At 39.0% G+C, this 26906-nt stretch overlaps 1 protein-coding gene and 1 pseudogene across 2 annotated transcripts in view; one reads left to right on the forward strand and one right to left on the reverse strand.

Annotated features, from left to right (window-relative positions):
* POU2F1 (POU class 2 homeobox 1) overlaps positions 1-26906 on the reverse strand; it is a 186640-nt gene that overhangs the window by 124474 nt on the left and 35260 nt on the right. The gene's annotated exons all lie outside the window — the stretch shown is intronic.
* LOC129509001 (60S ribosomal protein L35a-like) lies at positions 20313-20651 on the forward strand (annotated as a pseudogene).

Consider the following 26906-nt stretch of genomic DNA (forward strand, 5'->3'; position numbering starts at 1 on the left):
TAACTGTTATTACACTCATTTTAAAGGTGAAAAAAACTGGGGTGGGGTCTGCTCAGGAAAGCAGGATAATTTGCCTGATGTCACATGGGAAATTAATGGAAAAGCTGGGATGAGATCTCTGATATGTTTAATCTAAATGTATCGTTATTTTCTTCCATTGAGAATAAAGTGATCTACCGGAAAAAACAAATGATAATGTTGACAGCAGGGTGGTCAGTGTAAGGAGGTGTTTGTATGGATCATGGTGTATTAGATTAACCTGAGCTAAATTTGTATTCTTTGTTTTATACAAGAAGGGGTGGAGATATTATAAATGTAGGCTTCTACTACCAGGTGGCCTTTATTATACCTTGTGCTAGAACATTGTTTCTTAACCTCAGCACTCCTGAAATTTTAACAAATCTCTGCTGTGGGGACTATCCTGTGCACTGTAGGACGTTTAACTGCACCCAGGCCTCTAACCACGAGATGACAGTGGCACCCTTCTCCCCCAACTTGGGGAAATACAATTAAAAATGTCTCCAAAGAGGCAAATGTGCCCATGTTTGAGAACACGGACTGATCTAGACCCATATAAACTGATTTAACATCATCTTTCCAGCTCTGAACTCTTCTCATAAATTAATCCTGATTCCTGGAATGCTCTTCTACATTCAGCAGGCCAATCTTTTGTCATTCAAACAACCCTTAAAACCCCCTTTTAATAAACCTCAAGCACCATAATTATATCCCAGAATTCTAAAAACATGAATATTTACATGCTACTGGAAGGCATTCTCCACTGGATCTGATCTTCAGTTTCCCAGTAAATTTATTTAAGGACATGCTAATTAATTGGGGGGTGCTTTTTATTTTTCATTTGTCCAATATCTAGTTCTCCAAATCCTTAAGAAGTTCTAGTGTTCTTCAAATTAATAGCTACCATTTAATGAGCCCTTACTGTGGTTCAATAACTGTTCTAAACACTTTGCATACATTATCCTCAGAACAACCTACTTTATAGATGAGGCAGCCAAGACACATAGGGGTGGGGAGCCCCCCAAGACTCAAATGCAGATAGTCTAGCTCTAGAATCCCATTTCTCAAACCCCTCTGTGTCTCAAAGGTTGATTTAAAAAAACTCTGCATCTCTTGATTCCACCTATTCAAAATTTTATAACCTGTGATCATATATAATCCCAAAGTTTTATTTGTGTTGTACTTCTTGTTCTTTTCTTTTCCCCTAACAGCATAAGAAAAACAATTAGTGAGGCATAGTTTGCACGGACCAGTAGTATACTGTCTGACAAAGGCAACAAAGAACATTTTGTGAACTCAGCACAAGGCCTAGAACATAGTTGTTCCTCAATAAATAGCTGCCTGAATGAATGCCTAAACATCCTAAATTTTTATAAAAATAATCCAGATTGGAGCACCTGGGTGGCTCAGTGGTTGAGCATCTGTCTGCCTTTGGCTCAGGTCGTGATCTCAGGATCCTAGGATGTAGTCTTGCATCAGACTCCCCACAGGGAGCCTGCTTCTCCTCTGTGTCTCTCACAAATAAATAAATAAAATCTCATATATTCATTCATTCATTCATTCATTCCAGATTGAAATGTTGTAATTATTTTGGCTTTCTGGTCCTTAATCATACGTCTTCTGGACCTTCCTTCTTTGCTGAAACAATGTGTTCAAATTTACATATAGTATACAGAGATCATTTAGGTGTAAGAGTAGAAAAATATTTTGTGTTTCCAATAAGCTCTCTTTTGGAATCCAGAACTAATCTTTTGATCACAGTACATCAGTCTGCTATTTTCTTTCTTTTTTTTTTTTTTGCTATTTTCAATAATAATAAACAATAACTTTTCATTTCTCTTCCCTAACAGTAACTTGAAAACCATAATTCTAACAAGTGTAACTAGAATATTGTCCCCAAATACATTATTTTAAGCTTGCACACTATAGCTCTTTTGCCACTATTCCTTATTCACACAATCGCAGTCTTAGGCATTTTGCTACTGGGAGAGTATTCCCAAATACTTTATGTACATTTTAAGTACGACCAGTCTATAAATGGACCTCTGGAGAACTGTATAACTTGTATTTCGTCATCTAAACCAGACCCAAATGAAAACTAAACACTCCACCCTCCTCCTATGGGGATGCAATCTTAAAGCATTTAAGGCACTTAGCTAGGTGGGATGGGGGCAGAGGGACACCATTTATATGAATGCCTTTGGTAATATGATTTGCATTAGTGTTACCTGGCACTTTAAAAGCACTTAATAGATGTGAGTCCCGAGAGTTCCTACTTTATTACTACAACACTTAGCATAGTAGCAAGCACATATGGACACTTAATAAATGCCTTTAGCATGAGGATTGCTTGATATCTAAGAAGCTGGTAATTTAGCACAATTAATTTCAGGGAAGAGGTTAGAAGAAAGATCATTTTATGCTTAGCTGGGGTTGAAAAATAAAGGTTAAGACTGGAAAGAACATGCAAAGGAAACCATCTCAATGAAAAAGAAAGTCAAACATTCACAAAAGCCTAAATTAAAATAATTTCAAAGAAAAGCAAAATTGGCTTGTGACACACGCTGATATTCACCTTCCAAAAAAAAAAGACAGGGTCATATAAAAACCTAATGTCAACTATCTTTGTAAAGGTAACTATCACAGTACTATTCATATTGTATGGTCCAAAGACAGGCTGCCCATGATGGCGTACTTGGGCATGAACAGTACTTTGAGTTAAAAGCAATCCAAACCCAGTAGGTTCAGGGAAAGCTCTTCACCTGCCGTCTGCTTTACCAGCATGGGAGCTATTAACAAAGATTCTTCTTTTCAATCTGAATAGGGCAACATCTTTGTTTTCTAAACATCTCCTCACCTTCTGTTAATGAGCTTGCTCCTCCCTTTTGTGCCTTCAGGCATCTACCCTTTCCCTGGCTCAATAAGCCTCATTGTCTTTGGAATTTCACGTCTATGTGGATTCCCCAGACATAAACTATAAATTTGATTTTCTCCTGTTCATCTGTCTCCTTTCAACCTGATTCTTAGTCCAGCCATAAAGATCTTGAAGGGCAGAGGAAACTCTTCCTCCTCAACAGTATCTTTAAGTAATTTTGGCTGATACTGGCACAGAACAAATGACTGTAGAAATTATTTTGTTGAGAGCCTAACAACATGTTCACTAATGGGAAGTGTTCAGGGTTATTTTTCCACATTCTCCAAATGAATAGACCAGCTATAAAATCTCAAAAACAAAGCAAACAAAAAAATCAAGCTCAAGTATCAAGTATCTTTGCTACCTATCATGTCCACTTTCATTTTCACAAGACCAACAGAGGAAGTTTTATTCTTCCTTACATCACAAATTTGTCCTGTTTTTAAATTTTTTATTTATTTATTTATTTATGATAGTCACAGAGAGAGAGAGAGAGAGAGAGAGAGAGAGAGAGAGAGGCAGAGACACAGGCAGAGGGAGAAGCAGGCTCCATGCACTGGGAGCCCGACGTGGGATTCGATCCCGGGTCTCCAGGATCATGCTCTGGGCCAAAGGCAGGCGCCAAACCGCTGCGCCACCCAGGGATCCCTGTCCTGTTTTTAAATACAAATCATTTTATTAAGTCAGAATTCTTAGCCTATGTTTCCAATCATAATTCCAACTAATACCTTTTTTCTTCACTCTATACTAATGAAGGGGTTCAAAAAGAGCCCCAAAATGTGTCACTTTGACAGGTGGATTTTTCTCGATGATCAAAGCCCTAAAGACTCAGAAAAAGGTTTTGTGTGTATGTGTGTGTGTTTACCTCCACTTTAACTGCCTGTAAGATAGAGGACTTGGTCTAGGAAGAAAGTTGTCAGTAGGGACAACTACCATGAATATAGGGTAGGCATAGCAAACTGGAGGGTATTTGCAGGGCTTATTTGTTCAGGTTCTTCTCTGTGTCCCACTGTCTCCATGTGGTAGGACAAATATTTGTTAACCAAACATTTGTTCTTCTCATCTTCCTTTGAAATCGTCTTCCTATGTTTTGAGGCCCCAGACCCTTACCCCCTTCCCCTTAGGTCAGGATGCATATAAACCTCCATTACCTGTTTGGAGTTCTCTCCTGTTAATGTAAATTTAATTAATAAACAGTCAAAACAACCTAGAAGGACAGAGGAAAAAATTCTCTCCCCTACACAAGAACCCTGCTTGAAAAGCCTTCTACTTGATCCCAGTCATCATTGGCCAAATCCAACCAATATTGGCATGTTCCCTTTGAAACATTTATGCTGTAGTTTCTTCTACGAAAAATTGCATTTCTGCCCCAACTCTAGATCATATCTCTTCTTACCTTTTAAGTATTCCTCAAGCTCTTATTACTAATTTATCAAGTATTTCTATAGTTATCTGAATTACAAGGGTAGGTCACAGGTTATTCCCTTAACTCTAGAGTATGTATTCTATCATGGCTGGGAGGACATCTACAAAAGAAATGGTTCAGCATAAACCTACATTTGAAAACTTGTAACAGTTGTTGGTCTGTATCTTAGAGTAGAAATCGGTGTATTATATTTGTAAAACAAGAGACTGAATTTTTTTATCAGTGTTGAATCTTCCCCGTCTTTTTTTTTTTTTTTTTAAGATTTACTTATTCATGAGAGACACAGAGAGAGGCAGAGACATAGGCAGAGGGGGAAGCAGGGTCCTCACATGGAGCCCAATGTGGGACTTGAAACCTGGACCCGGGATCATGCCCTGAGCCGAAGGCAGACGCTCAACCACTGAGCTACCCAGGCCTTCTACCCTGCCCTGCTCCCCAATTATGTTTGCTAAGTCTCATCCCATAATGACATTTGTTACACATTGCCAACCTCTGCCAAATATCTAGACAGTATTCTACATATAATGTGTGTTCATTAAATACTGTCAGGCTTATGCTATAAGAATTGAATATTATCATGATCAGAGGGAAAGAGAAGAACTCAGGGACACAAACCTTAATCCAATAGCATTTGAATACCTTTAACATGCATAATTATGTATAAAGTAAAGAGAATTTACTTAACTAACCAGTCAAGTGAGAAAAGTTTTCAAGTAAGCATTTTATTTATAATGTACATTTTTTAAAAGATTTTTTAAATTTATTCACAAAAAGAGGCAGAGAGCAGAGACACAGGCAGAGGGAGAAGCAGGCTCCTTGTGGGGATACTGATGCCATGCCAGACTCAATCCTGGGACCAGGATCACACCCTGAGCCAAAAATAAATAAACACTCAACTCCTGAGCCACCCAGGCATCCCCATAAAGTGCTTTTTTTTTTTTTAAAGAATCCTCAGGGACAGCTGGGTGGCTCAGTTGGTTAGGCATCTGCCTTCTGCTGGGGTCATGATCTGGAGGTCCTGATCCCATTTGTCTTCCCTGTTCAGCAAGGAGTCTGCTTCTCCCCTACGCCCCTTCTCCCCTCACTTGTGCTCATTCTCTTGGCTCTTTCTCATGCTCTCTCTCAAATAAATAAAATACATAACCATAAACCCAAATATATAACCATGGGGAAACAGAGGTCTTGAAAACCAAATCTAAGTTTAAAATTATTTTAAATTCCATTATCATAGAAAGACAAATAAAGGGAAAGTAGCTAATTAAAGTCTCCCAAGTGTGTGGCATAATATAAGCCCTCAAATGTTTGCTAAATTAAAGCAAAATCTCTAAGTCAGTTTATCTTCTTTAAGGAAACATGTCAGGACAGGTAAAAATGGGAGTTCAGAGACAATCTGAAGAGATTCAAGTCCAGCTCAAAAATTGGCTGATTTTACTGGATCTCTAGTTTCTGACTTGTGTTAATGATAAGCATACTATCCTTAAATTTGAGTCCTAGGGATCCCTGGGTGGCGCAGCGGTTTGGCGCCTGCCTTTGGCCCAGGGCGCGATCCTGGAGACCCGGGATCGAATCCCATATCGGGCTCCCGGTGCATGGAGCCTGCTTCTCCCTCTGCCTGCGTCTCTGCCTCTCTCTCTCTCTCTCTGTGACTATCATAAAATAAAAATAAAATTTAAAAAAAAAATTTGAGGGGATCCCTCGGTGGCGCAGCGGTTTGGCGCCTGCCTTTGGCCCAGGGCGCGATCCTGGAGACCCGGGATCGAATCCCACATCGGGCTCCCGGTGCATGGAGCCTGCTTCTCCCTCTGCCTGTGTCTCTGCCTCTCTCTCTCTCTCTCTCTCTGTGACTATCATAAATAAATAAAAAAAAAAAATTTGAGTCCTAAAAGATTATGCTGTGCCCTAAGTAAAATTTATGGGAAAAGTAAAATTTATAGACCAGTGAAGGATACCTTAAATCTATAGAAAAGACAAACTCTAGTCATTTAACCAGTATTTATTAATCACCTACCAGGTGCCAGGTGCTAGAGATACTTGGAGTTCAGAACACAATGAATAAAACCGACAAGGTTCCATTCCTCTTGGGAGTTTTTGGTCTCATTGCAGACATATATAATGATAAATTATGATAAATTCTATAAAAGGAAAGATATATCTCAAGAAGCAGTTTTTCTATAGAAACTCTCTTTGTGTTGAGCTCTGAAGAATTAAATGGAATTGACTCAGCAAAAGGGGATGTGGAGGGTCAGAGCATGGTCCCTGTGAGGACGTGAACAAAGGCCTGGGTGCCTCAAGTACCGAGAGGGAGGAAAGGCTAAAGATGCAGGCATACGAGATGCTGGTCTTTATCCTAAGAGCAGTGGGGAATAATCTTAAGCAGGAGAATGACATGACTGGATTTGTATTTTCAAATGATCATCCCAGCTTCAGTGTAGAAAATCAATTAAAGGAAGATTGGGGGAACTGGTATTATTCTGCAAGACAGAGATGCTGCTGCTCCTTGGACTGGGGCAGAGAACATGGACTGAGAGAAATGGGCAGATTTGGGAATTACTAAAGGATATAAAACTTACAGATTTTGCTATAATATTGGGAATCCCTGGGTGGCTCAACGGTTTAGCGCCTCCCTTTGGCCCAGGGCGTGATCCTGGAGTCCCTGCATGGAGCCTGCTTCTCTGCCTCTCTCTCTCTCTGTGTCTCTCATGAATAAATAAATAAAATCTTAAAAAAAAAAGAGAGAGAAGATTTTGCTGTAATAAGAATTTGAAGCTGAGAGTGAGGGGCTACTGGTAATACTCCTAAGTCTCTGACCTGGTGTTAAGAAAATATTACTGGTGGGAGCATAGTCTCTTCTCACCAAGGTACTCCCTGACAAAAGCACTCCCTCTCCAACCATGGCCTCCGATGTGTGTACACAGGTGTATTTATTCAACAAGTATTCTATTTTTTTTTAAAAAAAATTTATTTATTCATGAGAGACACAGAGACACAGGCAGAGGGAGAAGCAGGCTTCCAGCCTGACGTGGGATTCGATCCCGGGTCTCCAGGATCACGCCCTGGGCTGAAGGCAGTGCTAAACCACTAAGCCACTCGGGCTGCCCTATATTCAACAAGTATTCTGAGCACCTAGTGAGCTCTCTTCACTGTTCAGGTGCTGGCGATAGCACAGAGAACATGCCAATACCTGTGCCCTCATGGAGCATACATACCAGTAGGGGAAACCATGACTTTTAAAATATACACATAAGTGTTAAGGAGAAAAATTACTTTAAAAGGAAATGAAGTATTGGGTGTCTGCCTTCGGCTCAGGGTGTGATCCTGGAGTCTGGGATTGAGTACTGCATTGAGCTCCCCACGCGGAGCCTGCTTCTCACTATGCCTGTGTCTCTGCCTCTCTCTCTCTCTCTCTCTCTCTCTGAGTCTCTCATGAATAAATAAATTTTAAAAATCTTAAAAAAACAACAGTAAAATGAAACTCCTAATTTGCAGGAAAAAAAAAAACAACATAAGACAATCATTGCAAGAATGACAAAATAAAATAAAATTTAAACCACTCCTCTATGTTCCTTACAAAAATACTGTAATTCCTCTTAGGCAAATTGATACTGCTCCTTACGGTGACAGTGACCTACCTTACCCTCCTGCTGCAATATACAAGTATTTCCAAAAGAAATAAAAAGAAAGGAAGAAAACACTATTGGTCCTATCACAGTGCTCCTATCAGCTATAACTATCACACTTGTCTGACTGAGGGTAAACTAACCCTGGAACTCAGCAGCAGCAAATCTGAGGACTAACGGCAGCATGTTCCAAACGAGAATCTTCAGAAAGACCAGAAAAAAGACAGAACAAGAAAGGACTGCAGAGGAAAGTGGGAGGAGTGCCAATATTCTTAGATGGAGATGTTGGTATTAATGAAAAGTGACAAGAATTCTTGCAAAAACTGGATTTATTAAAAAAAGAGAGAGAGAGAGAGAGTAGGGCTCCTGGGTGGCTCAGTCTTAGGCGACTGCCTTTTGGCTCACTCAGGTCATAATCCCAAGGTCCTGGGATTGAGTCCCACATCAGGCTCCCTGCTCAGTGGGGAGAGTCTGCTCTTACCTCTGGCCCTCCCCACTACTTGTGCTCTCTCTCTCTCTCTCCCCCAAATAAAATATTATTTTAAAAAAGAATAACTTTACTAAAATTCATAGTTTATACACACAACTGAATAACAACAAATAAGAACCAAACTACTTTAACTCCCCAATCTTTTTGACAGCACAGTTGAATCTATAGAGAGGTAATCCTACTAATTACCAAATGTATCAACTATGTTAAAACTGACAGTAGTGGGTAAACTTTTGGTTTCTAAGGCAGAGTATGTAGCACCAAATACAGCAAATTCTTCAGAAAGCAGGGCCAATAAAATAGCAAGAATAGGTAACTTCTTATTTAAAATCAAGTCTGCCGGGCAGCCTGGTAGGTCCGGTTTAGCGCCGCCCCTCCAGCCCAGGGCTTGATCCTGGAGATCTGGGATCAAGTCCCATGTCAGGCTCCATGCATGGAGCCTGCTTCTCCCTCTGCCTCTGCCTCTGCCTCTGCCTCTGTCTCTGCCTTTCTCTGTGTGTGTCTCTCATGAATAAATAAATAAAATCTTTAAAATAAATAAATAAAATAAAATCTGCCTCTTCAATATTGCCACATCTCCTATACAAATTTACCAGAAAAGGTATATTTTAGGCAATACTCAGAGCTAGAAGAACAAGAAAAAAAAATTTGGGAAAGGAATTATCTAAAATAGTCAAACTGAATAGTATTATTAGTTCTAATAGCCATATGGATTTTTGACAGCTTATTCTCTATCCAGGCACATTATTATAAAACTCCTTGAACTTTACCCAAAAGAGGGTGGGGGGGCTACTAGGAGACATAAGCAACAGATTAACTGCAAAATACTACCTGCTAGAGATTACATCTCTAACAAATGAGGAAAAAGACGTGTAAGAACTTATATAAAGTATTTTTTAAAATCCTGCATAGAGGGCAGCCTGGGTGGCTCCACGGTTTAGCACCGCCTTCAGTCCAGGGCATGATCCCAGAGTCCCCCATGGGGTTCCCTGCATGGGGCCTGCTTCTCCTCTGCCTATGTCTCTGCCTCTCTCTGTCTCTTATGAATAAATAAAATCTTAAAAAAAAAAATCCTGCATAGAGTAATTCAGTGTGAACCAAAAGAAGTTAAAAAAAAAAAAAAAGAAATATCAACCTTATCATTGTTTAGGTATGATAAGGAAAAGAAAATCTAGTTGGGGGAAAAAGAAATCACTTAATTTGCAGTCTATTGTCTTCAGAATAAATCAGGAGTTTGACCTACAGTTACTACCTTTGTTTTGTTTTTTTACAGAGAGATTAGTCATAAACAATGTGATCATGGTTCAGGTCCAATTATTTAAGAGAAGAAATACAAGAAAATTAAATAACTTATTTTTATCTATGAGTCTTATAACTTTGTTAAGCCCAATAATTTATTTCACTGTGACATTTCAAAATCCCTAATTTTATTGTCCTAAGTACGTGAAGCTGTTAGGAGGGAGGAAGGTGGAATAATTAGAGAAAATGGGCTGCAAGTTCAAATTCTTGTCTACCTACTCTTCTACACAGGGAAATCAGTAGATTGTAATATGGGTCATCCCAGCTTTTCCTATGGAAGTCCAGGAGAGCTCCCAGTTACTTCCCAACAAGGCCCACACTCCTCACAGGTATAATAGGGGAAACAGAAGCTACTGGACCAGAGAACAAGGAGAATCTAAGCTTTATTTTTAATTTTCATTATTTTTTTAAATTTTAAGTAAACCCTATCCCTCGCTATATGGGCCTGAACTCACGGCCCCAAGATCAAGAGTCGCCAGCTGTACAGACTGAGCCAGTGAGGCACCCCAAAAAAGCAACTATTTTAATGAAAAAGTCTACATTACATTTCTTTAAATTCATTTTTAAATGCCTGGTTTACAAATTTTGGATGACCTAATGCTTTCAAGAAAGATTCACTGCCCATTTCAATGTAGTTGGCTCCAACGGGGCAAAACTTGTGTGTGCAAATCTAAGATCCTAAACCTTCACTAACAGCAGTGTTAAAAACCACAGGCTCAAATGGCATCACTTAAACCAAGTCACCAAGTCTGGGTTTAATAACTAATCTGATTGCAGTTTCAACCTCACCCAGAAATGTATTCATAACTGGTTAGTCAGGAATTTTCTGACCCCCACTGGTGAAGTAATGGGGCACAAGGGTCCTCTCCACTCCCCAAAGGAAAATGATATAGTCTGCATGATAAGACAACCTGTTCTTCCCCCCTAAGGAAAAGTGAACCTGCCTGGAACAATTCTTTTCTTTTGCTAATAATTTTCTCACCCTATCCTTCTTCCCATAAAAACTTTTTATTTTTGTATAACTCCTGAGAGTTCCCCTCTACTTACTACAGGGGATGCTACCTAATTCATGAACCCTTTAATAAAGCTAATTACATCTTCATATTTCCTTGGCTGAATTTTATTTTGTAAGAGCAGTAAACAGCTCTCCCAGTGTTCAAATAGTGGAATCTCCCATGCTCCAAAGAGTGCAACAAAACTCTTAGCAGACTTTAGAAGTTTAGAATGAGTCCTCAATATGGTTTGATCTTCTGAAATCTTAATGAGTAGGGAATATATTTAATGAGCCAGATTAAGAACACCTCCACCCCAAAATAAGGAGCCCCCCAAAGGGCCATATTTATTATTTCCACATTCTGCAGAATTAATGAAACAATTCACTAGAAAAAGCATTGATTATTGATGAATATATACAAAAATATAGAAAACACCCACAAATGGCAAACATACCTAACCTTAGCAAAAAGTCCACCCTGCAGGCAATCCTTTATTATAGCAAATATGTTCTGGAAAGGGCCAGGAAGCAAACACTTTAGTCATTATGAGCAATTACCTATGCCACTGTAGCACAAGTACAGTCATACATAATACACTGATGATACTAAACATATGGGTATGGTTGTGTCCCAATATAACTTTATTTATGGATACAGAAATGTCGATTTCATAGAATTTTCGTGTCATAAAATATCATGCTTTTTATTTCTTCCAATTAAAAATGTAAAATTCATTCTTAGAGGCCCATTTGATGCCATACCTGTGTTATTTCTATCAACATTTGCAGAAATAAAAATTTACAAATATCTATAAAAATATTTTTCTTAATATTTCTTTAATTTCTTTTCTCCATTCCCAGTTCCAAGCCTTCCACAGAAACTTTCTAAAGTCCTATTTCATCAGATTCCTTCCCTCCTTGCACATCCCTGTCCCCAGGGTACAGCTTGCCAGTCCCTTGGATGTTTTTAAATCAAAATCTACCCATGTCAGAAAAAAAGTCACTCATCACATTTTTTTTATAAATCCTACTTCCTTGAACTACTGTAAAGCTCCAAATCTTTTCATGCTCAATCTTTCAATAAGTATAGATTTGGCCAATCTTATTATGCTCTGTCTCTTTCAGCCATCATTTAAGTCTGGTTCTATACAATGAGACCCCTGTGAGGTTGTAGCAGTTACGCTGCATTCTTAAGAAGGAAGGTTTTAGTCACAAATACATTTAACGTTTAAAATCTTGCCAGTAACTAACTGTTCAAATGGTGTCTCAAGAAAAGAGGTGATCTACTAGTTTAAAATGCTTCTGTTTCCACTTTGCTGGTTAAGGATTCTTTTCTATTTTTAAAATTATTTATCACTTTTCTAATTACTATTATTATTGTTACAATAACATCATTACTAGGACGTTTCATATATGTAAAAAAACTTGCATCTCTTTAAATTTAAAGCTACAAAGTCCTAAAATGTTAAATTACTTAAATAACTGAACCATTGTAAGTAGGCATTAAACCCATCAGAGTGTAACATCTGAAATAAGTTAAAATCAATACTAAAACTTGGAAAGGTACAATCTTAAACTAGAAAGTGTCAAGAAATCATCCATTTCATAAGTGTCTCTTTATATGTGGAAAGTGTGTAAATGTGTAGTCCCTGCTGCAGGGGCTCTTTCAGATTAGCATAAATATTCGGGCATTAGTGAAAAAGCCTTGTACTAGGACAGAATTGTGTTCTTGAAAGGTGATGGTCAGGAGATGGAGCATTTAATAAGGAATGAGACTTCACTCTCCAACTCTCCCCATTCATAAATAACAAGTGTTTAAATGCACCTATATTAAAACAGTTCCCAGTGAATTCAGGATAACAGTAACAGCAAAAATGCCACAGTTCAGCAATCTGTGTTTGACTGTGAAGTGATTTCTCCTGAAGACAGATGCCACCCCAAGGAACAAAAGCAGAAAAACAATCCATCCTATGACCAGAGGCAAAAGCAAGAAAAGATTAGAACTGCATCTCTCTCTCTCTCTCTCTCCTCTGAGACTCCCTGGCTACATCTTTACAACATCCTGCACAGACAACAGAAATGGTAATTTCCTACACAATACAAAGCAAGAAGCTCTTTGCCTTTTATTCTGCTGTCAAGTATATAAACCAAAGGATTTCTTGCAAACCACTGTACCCCCCCCCCCACCAAAAACAAGAAACCAAGGGATACAGTTCCTGAAAAGCAACATCCAGGGTCCATTAAAGGTCAAAACATTTCCTCTAGTAGTTAACACATTTAATTTTTTTTTTCAAGTGCACTAGCTAGGATTGAGTATTCTAAAAGAAATCCTTAGGACACAAAAAAAAAAAAAAAAAAAAAAAAAGCCGGGAGGATTACTTGTATTATGTATTTTTACTTGAATGCACATGGGGAAAGAAACAAATACTAAAAACTTATTCATGAAATTTTCAAAATAAAACGGTACTACTATCCCTACAAAGAAATTACTTTTTTAATGCTCTTTTTACTCCACTGAATGACTCCTATGATCCTAAAAAGACAGACACCCTAACTGCATGTTGTCACAAGTTGCCCGCCATTAATTTAACATCAGCTAAAATATAAAACACATTGTCAGAAATTCTAACCTTGCTCTTCACTACACTGCAATTTTTAATTTAAAAATACAATAAAGGGAAACACTGCTCTTTTTTCCCCCATCATCCTTCTCCCTCTTCCATCTCTTTTGGACAGTCCCCTGAACCCTACCACAGAGCACTTATTATCCAATTTCTTCAAGAGAATAAAAATAAATCAAACCACGGTCCAAAACTCTAATTATCTTTGCAAGGAATTAAGTTCATTTCTAAAGATTTGCTAACTTGATGTTTCTCTCAATGATTAACAGTAGGCAAATATCTAGAATCATACACTATTTGCAAAAGCAACATTAAAACAACTTGACCATAAGCCGGCTAAATTTCAAGTATGTATAACATAAAATTTCAGTAATTTTCTCTGAAGTTTTAAGTTTGTTCTACATAGGTTATCTCTTTTGTTATTTCCTATTTAAAGCTTTTTATTAAAAAAATCTTATTTCTCAGTTCCATTCCAATGAAAAGTACCATTAAGACAACAAACCTACAGCTAAGCCATCTACATGACACTAAAGAGCAAACATCCAATAAGCAGGAGCAGATTAGCAAGAGTTTCTCATTATTACAAGAACTGTTCTCAGCAATTAAATTTATTCCCATTTGTATGTTTTGTTACATAGACAAAGAAAGCAGAAACTAACTCACCAATCTATAGGGAGTGTAAATCAAAGTTATTACCCTAAAAATACAGGATATTAAAAGGCACAGAGTGGAAGAATAATAGCAGTAAAATCTTTGGTTCCTTCCACCTGCCCTGGATTCTTGGGTTGCAGCTTCTCTATCAGCTAATTTTCTCTCTGTGTGGAGTTTTACTTGGTGTGCATTGCTCTCCACTTCCATTTCTACCCCTGTCGTTCTTTAAAGGAGATAAAGCAACTGTATAAGAATGCTTAAAGACATCAAAGACCTAAAGCTTCACTGGTTGTGTGTGGCATAGGAGGAAGAGGAGGAAAACGTGAGGTAATGAGGATCTACTGTATTTACCTTATGTGCAGGGCATGTGGACAACAATAGAAACCATGTAGGGTGCACGTTTGGTCAAAAAAGAACATGGCAGCCTAATGGGAGGCCTTTGTTCTTCAAAAGGGTCTCCTTTCCCCCTTTTGTGTTTCACCTAATTCATGGCATCTGAGCTGCTCTTGAACTTGACAGACTGAGAGAAAGAGAGGGAGAAGAGCGGGGGAGTTGAACACACAAAGAGAAGGGAAAGGGGGGGACTTCAAAAGGAATTCATTTGAAAAAATTAGTTCTCTTGCCAGTTTTGATGAAGTTTTGGAACTTTAAAGGAATTAGAGAATATCATTCAGGGTTGAAATTAATTTTTCCAGAGATTGTAATGAGAAATAACCTAGACAAATAAGGAACAAAATGAATTATGTCCTTATAACCAGTTACAATTTTTTTCTGCTATACCACGGTTCTTGAAATAATAGTAATAAAATACCTGATTTTCAACAATTACATAATTAGATAGCATTCTATACCCAGAACCAATAATTAAATAATTTTCCAGTTCAGGGAATTACACTTGAGTATAAACAGTGCCCAGGAACACTGCAAAAACACCAGCACCACCTGCAGGATAAATACAGATGAGCATTCTAGAACATTTCAAAGCCTAAGATTGATTGATTGACTGATTTTTAGAGATTTGTTTATGAGAGATAGCAAGAGAGCACAAGTGGGGCGGGGAGGGGAGCAGAGGGCCAGGGAGAAGCAGGCTCCCTGCTAAGCAGGGAGCCCAATGTGGGGGTTCCAACCCAGGACCCTGAGATCATGACCTAAGCCAAAGGCAGCCCCTTAACTGACTCAGCCATCCCTGCCTTGACACTTTCACTTTAATGTCAAGACTTAAAAAACTTTTAAAACGAGTGAATAACTTTAAATAGAGAACAAAAAATGTAGGAACCTTTGGCCAATTTAGGTATTCATGAATATAAATACAGGACTCAAAAGATCCTTAGCTATGTTATGTATTAATACAAAAGGTTGCTTCAAAACAATAAAAGATCATGACTTTAAAATTGATTTATTTGGGGGCTCTGGGTGGCTCAGGCGGTTAGGCATCCAACTCTTGGTTTTGGTTCAGGTCATGGTCTTTTGGGGTTTTAGGATGGAGCCCCATGTTGGGCTTGCCCTCTCCTTCTGCTCCTCCTCTTGCTCTCTCTCTTCTCTCTCAAGTAAATAAATATTTTTTAAAAATAGATTGGGATCCCTGGGTGGCGCAGCGGTTTGGCGCCTGCCTTTGGCCCAGGGCGCGATCCTGGAGACCCGGGATCGAATCCCACGTCGGGCTCCCGGTGCATGGGGCCTGCTTCTCCCTCTGCCTGTGTCTCTGCCTCTCTCTCTCTCTCTGTGACTATCATAAATAAATAAAAATTAAAAAAAAATTAAAAAAAATAAAAATAAAAATAAAAATAGATTTATTTTTTTATGATTGTAAAACACTACATTCATTATACAACAACCAAATAAGTCTGAAATACTGGAAGCTATTCTATGCCTACTGTTAGATCTAGTATTTTTTCTTCCAGGTCTTTCTTCTATGTGTATCTTACATACATAATTTTGTATTGTATACCACACATACTAGTTTGGGACTGCTGTTTTTACACACTCCTACCTCGATTTAATATATTTTGTACCTCCTTTCATGTCAGGTATCATATCAAAAGTTTCATATCAAAAATTTTGAGGGAGGGGATCCCCGGGTGGCTCAGCGGTTCAGCACCTGCCTTTGGCCCAGGGATGATCCTGGAGTCCCAGGATCAAGTCCCACGTCGGGCTCCCAGCATGGAGCCTACTTCTCCCTCTGCCTGTGTCTCTGCCTCTATGTCTATCATGAATAAATAAATTTAAAAATCTCAAAAAATTGGGAGGGACACCTGGGTGGCTCAGCAGTTGAGCATCCTCCTTCAGTTCAGGGCATGATCCTGGGGTCCTGGGATTGAGTTCCACATCCAGCTCCCTGCATGAAGCCTGCTTCTCTCTCTGCCTCTCTGTGTCGCTCATGAATAAATAAATAAAATCTTAAGAAAAATGTTTTTGGTAGTATATAGTAGTAATCCACTGAAAGGACACACTAAGGATTAATGACCAATGTGCTATTACTATATATTTGAGCTATATCTATTTTTTCCCACTTTACTAACAAAGTTTTAAGAAATAACACTATATATGTGTTCCTTTGCTCACTGGTCTAAATGATTCTATAAATTAACGGCTAGAGATAGAATTCCTAAGTGAAAGGGTACAAACATTTTTAAATTTAATAGTATAATCAAATTGCTGTCCAAAAGTTTTGTCAAGTTGTCTTCCCAATATTATGTAAGAATGTCTGTTTCCCATGATTCTAGACAACTATGTTTTTAGTATTTGACATTCTAATAAACACAGCTTTAGTTTTAAATCATTTTAGAGGGCAGCCCGGGTGGCGCAGCGGTTTGGCGCCGCCTGCAGCCCGGGGAGTGATCCTGGAGACCCGGGATCGAGTCCGCGTTGGGCTCCCTGCATGGAGCCTGCTTGTGTCTCTGCCTCTCTGTCTCTCTCTCTGTGTTGCTCATGAACAAATAAATAAAATCTTTAAAAATAAAAAATAAAATAAATAAATCATTTTAGAACTTTCACACATAACTACTCTTCTTCAAAATGAGAATATATACATTTACTTCAATATTTACTGATGAAGATATTGTGTTAGAAGAAACATCACTTTTAAACTATGTTTAGAACCAATTATTTCTTTACGGTCATTTATCTCAATTTCATCTTACAATAAAATTAATACACAACCTCATTATTCATCAGAGTACAATCAGAAAGTACTGGATATTTCTAAACACTCAGAAAAAAAATATGGTACCAATAAGGAGATTGAAAGAATTTCCCACAGGTCTCAAAAGCAACTATAAAAGAGGTAGGGTCACATAAACAAACAAACAACCTTTTTTAAGGGAACTATTTTGAAGATGTAGCTTTCTTTTTTTTTTTTTTTAAGAGAATCTTTTTTTTTCTATATTTTATTTATTCATGAGAGACACAGAGAGAGAGAGGAGGCAGGGACACAGGCAGAGAGAGAAGCAGGCTCCATGCAGGGAGCCTGACATGGGACTCGATCCTGAGACTCTAGGATCATGCCCTGGGCCAAAGGCAGGCGCTCAGCCCCTGAGCCACCCAGGGATCCCAGAAGATATAGCTTTCAACTGGATTTAAGTACATGAGCATGCATGTGTGTCAGTTATACTAAATTTGTTTGAAAGTTAAGCACAGGGACGCCTGGGTGGCTCAGCGGTTTAGTGCCTGCCTTCAGCCCAGGGCGTGATCCTGGAGTCCGGGGATTGAGTCCCATGTCAGGCTCCCTGCATGGAGCCTCCTTCTCTCTTTGCCTGTGTCTCTGCCTTTCTCTCTCTGTGTCTCTCATGAATAAATAACTAAAATCTTAAAAAAAAAAGAAAAGAAAAAAAAAGAAAGAAAGAAAGTAAGTAAGTTAAGCACAACCATTCTAGTTGTACCAGCCTGTGGATGTAACAGAATAACTGTAAATTTGGCACTGATAAAGCTTTAATTCCTGAGGCAGGGTTTCTCAACCTGGGCACTGCTAACATCCTGGACCAGATAATTGTGCTGGAGGGAGGAGGGGTGATCTGTGTACTGCAGGATGTTTAGCAACATACCTGGCCTCCAATGACTACTGCCGTGAATACCACACTACAGGTTATGACGACAAAAATGTCTCCACAGATTGCCACATAGCCCCTAGGGGCAAAATCATCCCCATTTGAGAACCACCACTACTCCATGCTAACCAAAACAACTATCACATGCATCTCACTTCTGTAGGCATGATCTCACATGTTAAATTTTTAAAGTATGCAAATATGTTAAGCACTCGAAATATTTATCAAATTCTTATTAACCTTCATCACATCTACTGCCATCAGTGAATATGACAGCACCAAAGACACAGACTTAAAAAAAAAAAAAGACTCATCTGGTTACTAACATATTACTAGCTAACAATTAGGTTTCATTCGGTTTAACAGAAAGAATATTAAATTTGTTAAGGTAAAAACTTGAGTTATTTTAACTATTATGAACTATCCTGTTGATTCTATATCCAAAATATATCTTGAATCCATCATTTCTCTGCATCTTGGACAACCTTCATCTCAGCCAACATCATCTCTCATACAAAGAGCCTTTTTAAATGTTCTCTCAGCTTCTACTCACCTTTTACTTTCAACTCTTCCAACCCATTCTCCACTCATTCATTCATTCATTCATTCATCCATTCAACTAGTTTCATGGAAGTCTACTATGTGTCAGGCACTCCATGCACTAAGAAAACATTGGTGCATAAAATTCTCTTACAAAATCCTTTACCTAGGGAAACTTAAATTCTAATATAAAATATGTGAGAGAAAGGGACATCTGGGTGGCTCAGTGGTTGAGCATCTGCCTTTAGCCCAGGGCATGATCCTGGAGTTCTGGGATTGAGTCCCACATTGGGCTCCCTGCATGGAGCCTGCTTCTCCCTCTGCCTGTGTCTCTGCCTCTCTCTTTCTGTGTCTCTCATGAATAAATAAATAAAATCTCTAAACAAAAAAATAAAATAAAATATATGAGAGGATAGTGTTTTGAAGAGAAGGTAGGGAAAGATGGGCAGGGATGGGGTCTGGCCAAGGATAGATTCACCAGTTATATAAAGACCTGAAGGTTAGGAATTGAACCATGTAGATATTGGAGAAAGCATTGTAGGCAAAGGACAGCAAGTACAAAGGCCCTGAGTTGGGGGCATGCCTCTGCCTTTACATTGCACAAAATGGGAAACCACTAGAAGACTTGGAGCAGAGGCGAATCATGCTCTAATATTTTATTTTTTATTTTTATTTTTATTTTTTTTAAAGATTTTATTTATTTATTCATGAGAGACAAAGACATTGGCAGAGAGAGAAGCAGGCTCCATGCAGGGAGCCTGATATGAGACTCGATCCCGGGATTCCAAGATCATGCCCTGGGTTGAACGCAGACACTCAACCGCTGAGCCACCCAGGCGTCCCATGCTGTAATATTTTAAAGGAAAATACCGGTGACTATGTCAAGAATAGGCTGAAGGGCTACAAGGGTGGAAGCAGAGACCAGTTAATTTATGAGATTTAGACCAGAGTGGGTTAGTGAAGATAAGAAATAGTTGGATTTTGGATGTATTATTAATCACAACTTAGTATTTTAAAACATACTAACACAACTTAGTATTAAAACATAAATGGAGTTGTGCCACTCCTCAACTCAAACATCCTTCAACTGTCACCTTTTTCCCACTGCACTTTATATAAAATGAAAAATCCTTAATATGGCCTAAACAGCTCTGTAAGATCTGGTCTCTGCCTAAGTCTCCAGCCTCATCTTACTTCTCAGCAATCAAAATACATTCTGGCCACACTGTCCTTTCAGGTTCTCTACTACTCCAAATTCTTTTCCATGGGGTGGAGCTTTGAGCATACTGTTCTCTCTGCCTGAAATGCCCTTCTCACTCTTGGCCTTGCCTACATGATAGCTGGAGCTCTCACATTTCAATTCTCAGCTTATAAAATTCACTTCCTTTAAAAAAAAAAAAAGATTTTATTTATTAATGAGAGACACAGAGAGAGAGAGAGAGAGAGAGGCAGAGACACAGGCAGAGGGAGAAGCAGGCTCCCCTCAGAGGGCCCGATGCAGCACTCAATCCCAGAAGTTGATCCCAGGACCCCGGGATCATGACCTGAACCAAAGGAAGACACTCAGCCACTGAGCCACCCAGGTGCCCCTGAATGCAAAAATTTAATTAGAATCCAAATGCACCAAATACTTCTGCTTTTTCAGCCTTCTTGGAGCCTGTGGAGGCCTGCTGGGAACAGGGCTTCTAAAACAACAAACATGCCTAGAAGGCTGTGGTTGAAGGCCATTTTTGCTGGTGATAAGCGGGGTCTCCAGAACAAGAGGGAGCACACAGCTCTTAAAATTGAAGGTATTTATGCTCGAGATTAAACTGAATTCTATCTAGGCGAGAGATATGCCTATGTGTACAAAGCAAAGCACAACAACACAGTGACTCCTGGTGGTAAACCCAACAACCCCAGAATAATCTGGAGAAAAGCAACTAGTGATCATGGAAACAATGGGATGGTTCCTGCTAAATTCTGAAGCAGCCTTCCTGCTAAGGTCATTGGCCACAGAGTCCATGAGATGCTGTACCCCTCAAGCATCAAGTACTGAAAAGTAAATAAATGTGTAGATTTGTTCTCTTGTATTTTTGTTAAAACAAAATAAATGCAACAAGTACTTCTGACAGTGGGGAAGCCCCCAAAGAAATGCCAGTCATACAGAAAATTTTTAATTAGAATTCAACAGGTGAATAAGGCCTCAACTAGTTTGAAAAGGCAGTTGAAGAACACAAATATATTTTTTCTTACTTATTAATTAATGAGGATTCTTAGCATTATTTTAATGACTAAATTAAGCATACATTTGTTTTAATTATATTTTGTATAGAAAACAAAAACTGATCCAACAATGGAAAATACTTTCATTTTCCCATTCATTCATTACTTCTAATGCAATCAGATTAATCTTCCAAACACATGGCTAAGATCATATTACTCAAAAAACTTCAGTGGCTCCCCACTGTCTACTGAATTAAGTCCAAACACCTTAGCCTGATATTTAAGACCCTACATAAATTGGCCCCAACTTATTTGCTTTTAATACCCTATAGTCTGTCTAGCCAAATTTAACTACTTTTGCTCCAACAGAGCCAGCTTTTTCTGCCTCCACCAGACCTTGGTTCATATTGTTCCATCTTTCTGAAATGCAATTCTACCCTCTACTCCTAATCCACCTGTCAAAATCCTGCATTCCTGTTTCAGGACTCAGCTCACATGCTTCTAAGACCCACAGTCTCTCTCCAGCATCCTTAATACAAAATCACCTCTTCCTCTATAGACACCCAGAGCCCCAGCGCTTTGTAACTTACTACATTCTTATCTTAGATGACCTTTTCCTTGTAGGTTTGAGCTTCCTAATTAAATCACAAATAATTTCTAGCCCCTTCCTTTTGTGAAAGATGGATACTTATGTACACAAAATTAACAACTGTATTTACAATTTATAAACTGTTCTTTTTTTAAATTTTTTTTTTATTTACTTATGATAGTCACAGAGAGAGAGAGAGAGAGGAGAGAGAGAGAGAGAGGCAGAGACACAGGCAGAGGGAGAAGCAGGCTCCATGCACTGGGAGCCCGACGTGGGATTCGATCCCGGGTCTCCAGGATCGCGCCCTGGGCCAAAGACAGGCGCCAAACCGCTGCGCCACCCAGGGATCCCTATAAACTGTTCTAAGAGCCTATTCCTTTTGAGGGCAAGAACTGTTTCTGATTCACCTTTTGTTTCTTGAAATTCTTTGAACAAAGTTATGTATTTAAACAACTTTGTTGGGGATCCCTGGGTGGCGCAGTGGTTTGGCGCCTGCCTTTGGCCCAGGGCACGATCCTGGAGACCCAGGATCGAATCCCACATCGGGTTCCCGGTGCATGGAGCCTGCTTCTCCCTCTGCCTGTGTCTCTGCCTCTCTCTCTCTCTCTCTCTGTGACTATCATAAATAAATAAAAATTAAAAAAAAAATTTAAACAACTTTGTTGAGTAAAACACAAAAATTTAAGTTGAACATAAAGTTGCCTTTTATCACTCAGATCTTATTCACTGAGCCACATTAAAAAAAGAACAGAGGTGCCTGGGTGGCTCAATTGGTTAAACATCCAGTGCTTGATTTCAGTTCAGGTCATGATCTCAGAGTTGTGAGACAGAGCTCCTGAGCATGGAGCCTGCTTGGGATTCTCTCTCTCCCTCTCCTTCTGGTTTTGCCCCCACTCCCTTTCTGTAAAAACACATACACACAATTAAGCAACTGTACTGCAGTTGGCTACTGCGCTAAGAGAACACATGATTACAAATAATTATAAAATACCATCCCTGTCCTAAGAAGCTTATTAATAATATTGTTAGGAACATATGACAATTTCCACAGCAATCAGAAAAATAATAAAAGTACTATCAAACAATTAAATTCTAAACTATGAATTTCAAAAGAGCTGATATAAATAACAAGTGCCATGAAAGTCGAGAATGCAGAGGCCACAGCTGGCAAGGCTTTGATGAAGAATACTTCTGAGAGTCATAGCTGGAAGAGGCAAGATTATCCAAAACAACGTGTTCCCAGGTTGCTCCAATAGCCATATCCTCCTCCTAGATCTTGGTTTAAAAAAATAATAATAAACCATGTAGAGCACCGGGTCTCTGACCTATAAATGTACATGCTCACTGACCTCATTCACTGCACAGAGAAGTCCTCTACTAGCACTCAGATATAAAACTCAGAAATTTCAGGGATGCCTGGGTGGCTCAGCGGTTGGGTGCCTGCCTTCGGTTCAGGTCATGATCCCAAGATCCAGGATTGAGTCCCGCATCGGGTTCCCTCTGCCTGTGTTTCTCATGAATAAATAAATAAATAAATCTTAAAAATAAAGTCCAGAAATTTGAAAACACAGCATTTTCCAAAACACAAAATCATTTTCTACATTTTCCTTACATGCAATGTGAAGGTAGAGAAGGAAATTGCAAAGATGACCATTTTAGGAAGCCAAATAAATTTTAAAAACAAATTACAATAAATCTTCATGGCCCTGCCTGCCTCATTCTTTTTTTTTTTTAATTTTTTTAATTTATTTATGATAGTCATACACACACACACACAGAGAGAGAGAGAGGCAGAGACAGAAGCAGGCTCCATGCACTGGGAGCCCGATGTGGGATTCGATCCCGGGTCTCCAGGATCGCGCCCTGGGCCAAAGGCAGGCGCCAAACCACTGCGCCACCCAGGGATCCCCTGCCTCATTCTAATAATTACCTCCTTAAACATCCATAATCGGACAAACTTTCTCCTTGAGATATATAGTTAAATCTACAGTTCAAATGTTTCAGATTAGAAAAGTAACTTATAAACTCATTCAAATGAAGGAGAGCAGAGCATAGTGGTTAAAACTGAGACCCTCAGGCCAGCTGGGTTGGGTTCATAATCCCAGCTACCCAGACTTCCTCTGTGCCTCAGTTTATTCATCTCTAAAATGAGAACAAAATCAGCTACTCATAGTATGGTTATGAGGGCCAAATGAACTAAAATTCATTAAAGCACTAAGAATAGAAATCTAGCACACACTAAGCAACAAAGACAAATCTATTATTATTATCCAAAGGAATTAAGGACCCTATCTCAGTCAGGACTACTTAGGCAATAACACATTAGAGCAGTGACTCCTTATCCATGGTGGATATGTTCCACCACCTCCACTGGGTGCCTGAAACCTCCAATAGTACAGAATCCCTGTATATACTAGTTTTTTCTTCACATACATACATACACGCATAACTATGATTAAGTTTAATTTAAAAATTAGGCACAAAAAAATAAAATAAAAATTAGGCACAGTAAAAGATTAACAACAATAATAATAAAAAAGAGCAGTTGTAACAATGCAGTGCAATAAAAGTTTTGAGAATGTACCCTCTCAAAATATCTTACTGTGCTATACTCACCCTTCTTGTGATGATGGGAGGTGATAAAATGCCTACGTGATGAGATGAAGTGAGGGAATAACGTAGGCATGTGACGTAGCACTAGGCTACTACTGACCTTCTGACGAGTGTCAGGAGGATCAGCTGATTCTGGACCACGGCTGACTGTAGGTAACTGAAACCATGTAAAGCAAAACCACAGATGATGGGGGATTACTGAGGAAACTAAAAGTATCAGCTTCAAAAGTGAAAAGTAGGCATTCTATTGTGTAGCAGCCTGGGCAGGCTGCCCCAGAAGATGCCCCTTTGGCATAAAGATGATTTCAAGTTAAAAGTAATAAAAACCCAGAGTAAGCAGGAAGGCTCTCTGCCTTCTCCCTAACTGCCTAGATTTACACTGAAAAAGAGAGCCTGTAACAAGGAGCAAGCAGTGTATTAACAGAGCCCCCCTTTACTCAAGGAATCATTTGCATAACAGAACAGTCTTGTTTTTCCAAACAAATCCGTTCGTTTTTTTTGCTAATGAGTTTTCTCCCTTATGAGTGCTCAGGCACTTTTCCTTAGCTCCTAGAAGCTTCCTCTGGCTTTACAGTCTTCAGAATTTCATGTCTGAATGGATGCCCCATACATACATCTATTAAATTTGATTTTCTCCTGTTAATCTGTCTCATGTCAATTTGATTCTGCGTCCAGCTGGAAGGACTACAGGGCAGAGGAAGGTCTTCCTCCCTGACACTATATAAAAAAATTCACATTAAATGAAATGCAGAACCTATGTACACATAAAAACTCAATGTATGACAGAGCTGACATTGCTTAAAAGCAGATGGAAAAAAACAATTCAACAAATTGCCTTGGAAGAACTGCAAATCCATATATATGTCCTGACCTCACACCATACACAAAAATAAATCAAAGCTGATTTATGACCAAAATGTGAAAAAACAAACTTCTTAACTTCCAGAAAATATAAGATTTTGAAATTGGAAAAGGAAAGAAATATTTCTTTAATAAGGCATAAAAAATACAAACCATGAAAGAAAAGGCTTAAAATCCAACAGTATTAAAATAATTTTTTTTCTAAGACTTTTTTTATTTATTCATGAGAGACACAGAAAGAGAGGCAGAGACAGGAGAAGCAGACTCCATGCAAGGAGCCTGATGTGGGACTCGATCCCAGGAATCCGGGATCAGGCCCTGAGCCAAAGGCAGATGCTCAACCGCTGGGCCACCCAGGCGTCCCTCAACAGTATTAAAATTAAAAACTTTTTAAATCAAGAGTTCATTTAAGTAATGGAAAGACAGGGGAGCCAGGGGGGCAGTCAGTTAAGCTTCTGACCCTGGTTTTCAGCAGAGGTTATGATCTCAGGGTCCTGGGATCAATGGAACCCTCCTTCTGGCTCTGTGCTTTGCCAAGTCTGCTTGTCCCTCTCGCTCCCCCTGTTCCTCTCCCCCCTCCTTGGTCTCCCTCTCCCTCAAATAAAGTCTTCTTTTAAAAAAATGCAAAGACAAAAAAAAATGCAAAGACAAATCACAGACTGGGAAAGGGTATTATAACACATAAAACCAATAAAGGATTAGAATCCAAAATTGTCTACAAATCAAGGAAAGATAAAACAATCCAGTTAAAAATGGTAAGATAGGGACCCCTGGGTGGCTCAGCAGTTGATTGTCTGCCTTTGACTCAGGGCATGATCCCGGAGTCCTGGGATCGAGTTCACATCGGGCTCCCCACATGGAGCCTGCTTCTCCCTCTGCCTAGCTCTCTGCCTCTCTCTGTGTCTCTCATGAATAAATAAATAAAATCTTAAAAAAAAAAAGACTACTTAAAAAAATGGGTAAGATATATTAACTGGCAATTCACAAAAGAAACACAATGGTCAATAAGGGTATGAAAAGGTGCTTACCTCAATAATAAAGAAAATACAAAACCTTCTAAGAGATACCATTTCACACCCATTGGGGGCTGGCAAAAAAACGAAAACTTCTTCACAAAGATGTGCATCAATGAGAACTACACTACTTAGTAGGATTGTAAATTGATCCAGTCACTCTGGCAATATGTAGTCAAGCTAAAAATGAGCATACAATTTCACTTCCAGTTTATGTAAGTACATACATATTTTGCACATGCATTCTCTTTCTCTCTCACACACACCTTAATGAAACTCTTGCAGTGCATGTATCCAAGGAGATGCACACAACATTATCCACAGTAGCCTTGCTTATAAGTGCCAAGAATTAGAGACAGTAGAAATGTGCATTAATGTGTATTAATAAAAGAACGTGCCAGTTCCTAGCCTCAGCCTCCAGGCCTTGCACACTTCCTCTTGCTCTCCTGTGACCTTGCTCAGTCAATGTTGGGCTAACCTCCTACAGGATAAAATATGTGAAGCAGAGAACAAGCTGTCTCCACCAAAGCATTCTGACCTACCAAAACTTCAGCCAACCCAGCTGGCCATAGATATACATGAACAAGCCTAGCCATGATAAGTGAGTCACCTAGCTGACCCAAGTCTCTTGAGTAATAATGAATGGTTGTTATTTTAAGTCAGTAAGTTTGTTACAAAGTGATAGATAACTGATATGTAAAAGGATTAAAGTGATACATATTAATATGAAATGAATTTGAAAAATATTGTTATGCATAAAAAGTTGCACAAAAATATGTTATCATATCTACACATGTTTTAAAAGCCTTGTTCAATTATACTACATATTTATGAAAAATGATGGTTATCTGAAGGTTTGGAAAAGATGACACTGGGGAGAGGTACACAGGGGCCTCAAAGCTTCCCAGGGAGAACCTCCCTAACCACCCTACCTAAAATTGCAATCCTCCCAAAACACCTTGCCCTATATTCCCTTCCCTGTTTTATTTTCCTACTTAGCATTTAACACTAG

This window comes from Nyctereutes procyonoides, unplaced genomic scaffold, assembly GCF_905146905.1.
Source record: "Nyctereutes procyonoides isolate TBG_1078 unplaced genomic scaffold, NYPRO_anot_genome, whole genome shotgun sequence".
Lineage (NCBI taxonomy): Eukaryota > Metazoa > Chordata > Mammalia > Carnivora > Canidae > Nyctereutes > Nyctereutes procyonoides.